The sequence below is a fragment of the Cibotium barometz genome, chromosome 38, assembly GCF_041138505.1.
Source record: "Cibotium barometz isolate CiBa-2024 chromosome 38, ASM4113850v1, whole genome shotgun sequence".
NCBI lineage: Eukaryota > Viridiplantae > Streptophyta > Polypodiopsida > Cyatheales > Cibotiaceae > Cibotium > Cibotium barometz.
In genome coordinates this window covers 34,705,403-34,707,767 of record NC_141083.1, presented here as the reverse complement: position 1 = coordinate 34,707,767, position 2,365 = coordinate 34,705,403, and positions in this window count along the sequence as shown.

Genomic DNA, 2,365 nt, shown 5'->3' with positions numbered 1-2,365 from the left:
TCCATCAGGCTTATGAGCCCATTAGTTAATTAATCAAGATTAGTAGATAATTAGAAAATAATCCAATTTTTAGTTGTTTTTCACTTCAACCCTTCACCCCCAGCCAGTGCAGGACTCCATTCACCTTGCACACATAGAATTAGGGCAAGCCCTTCTAACACAAGCTAGCCAACTCCCTTGGCTTCAAGCACATCAAGACAGCGTAGCAAACTGCCAAGCAACGAAGGAGGATTCGCGATTTTTGTCGATGCCTTTTTTCTGTGCAGTTCTTGACATTGCTACTTCATCAAGTCAAATCTTTCTAATTCCTCCTAGCCCAAAGTGTATTCAAGCATGCTCTACAAGCTGGTGAAGACAGAATTGAATTTCATCAAGTCTACAGTGAGATCCAAGCTCTTCATCAAATCTGCAGGTGACTTTGGTAAAACAGAGATTAAGCTTTCAATATTTGGTCAAATCTTGTGTTTCTTGGCTTAATCCTCTACTAGACTCATTGCTATTGATGCCTTTAAAAGCATTTGAGCTCATTTGAAGTGTAAGGCACCAGATCTTGACTCCCCGCATACTCTGTTTTTTGCACACAAAACAGAGCATTAATTTGCTAATCAATGATTAATCAGTGCTAATCACTATATTTTGGTGCAATTGAGGGTTCAAATTAACCATTAGGTATCTGATACAGATTCCTATAACTTTAGATTGCAAATCGGAGTTGGTTTGATACTCCAACCATCCCATACAAATTGGTTACCCTTAATTTAATGTAATTTCTGGTGATTTTATGCTGATAAAATTGTTGTAATCATCTATTAAACACCAAATTGAGTTGTAAAAGGGTAGACACTGCCCTTGAATCTTGAAATTGGATCAAGAGATAGGACCCCCTTCACATCACCATGAGTTCAGCACAGGAAATAGCCAAATTTAATGCGGAACGGTTTTATAGATGGCAGACAAAAACCATGTATTGTGCTGATGAGGAAAAATCTGTGGGGATTAGTTGAAGGGAGAGATGAATGCCCAGAGAGAGGGGAAAATGAGTGGAAGAGCAGGAATGAAAAAGCATTGGGACTTATTGCACTTAGTTTAAATGATGAAATCATTCATCACATCACAGGGATACGATGGGCAAAAGATGCATGGGATGAACTCAATAAATTATTTGGTACACAAGCAAAAAAATTCAAAGATAAATCTATTAATGCAATTCTACAAATTGGACATGAAGGAAAGTGAACCTTTAATCACACACTTGAACAAATATAAAAGCATTAAGCAATAGCTAGCAGCTCTTGGCAAAAAGGTAGAAGATCATGAAGCATTAGCTGTACTTCTGAAGAGTGTGGACAAAGGAGATTATGAAAACATTGTAGCAACACTAAAGAATGTACCTGAATTGAAGCTACATGAGATAGAAGCAGCTCTACTAGAGCAAGAGAGTAGAGGCAAAGAGAAGAAAGGGCTCGACTCAATAGTAGGAGAAGAAAAAGCATTCTTCACCTGAGGAGGATTCTCTCGAGGACGAGGACGAGGAAGAGGCAGAGTAGGAGGGAGGACCTTTACTTGCCACAAATGTGGAAAGCCAGGACACATGGTGAGAGACTGCTACAGCAAACCCAGTGAAGAAGGAACGACATCGGCAAACTTCATGGAGGCTCCAAAGGAAGTGGAGTCGGATCATCTTTTCTGAGAGAGAGAGAGAGACCCCACAACCCAATGTAACCTGCCCCAATAAAGTAAAACCACCTCTGAGCCACGGATGATGTAGGCCAAGTGGTAGATGTATGTGTGAGCACTTTATTCAAGGTCGCGTGCACTTATAGTAGCCTCCTTGGACACATTGAGAGAGAGAGTGTCAAGGACTATGGAGTTTAGGGACTTGAGGCACTGGTCGCGGGCTATCAAGTAAGAGGGAAACTTGGTATAGGGTCCAGGTGTGCTAGGATTATTCACTTGAGGGAAGGTGTTGAAATATACAAGTGAATAGGGAGTGTGTGGGAACAAGCTCTTGGTTAGAGGCTGTAAAAGAGAAGATGTAATTGTGAAAGAATGAAAAGGTGAGAAGAATCTATTGGGAGAGAATAAAGGGTAGCATGAGAGAATTTAGGAGTGTGGAGTTATTCTGGGAGATATTCAGGGAAAAGAGAAGAGGTGGAGAGAATCAGGCAAGAGGTGGAGATATTCTGGGAGTGAATCATGGAGAAATCAATGGGATTTGATGCTTGATGTAAACTCTATAAATTGAGGCATAGCCCTAATGAGAATTTGCTGGTTTTTGAGTATCCATGCCTACATTAATCTATTTACTAATTACCCACTAATTACGTCTTAATTTTTCACTAATCACTTTGTTAATGATGTTGAT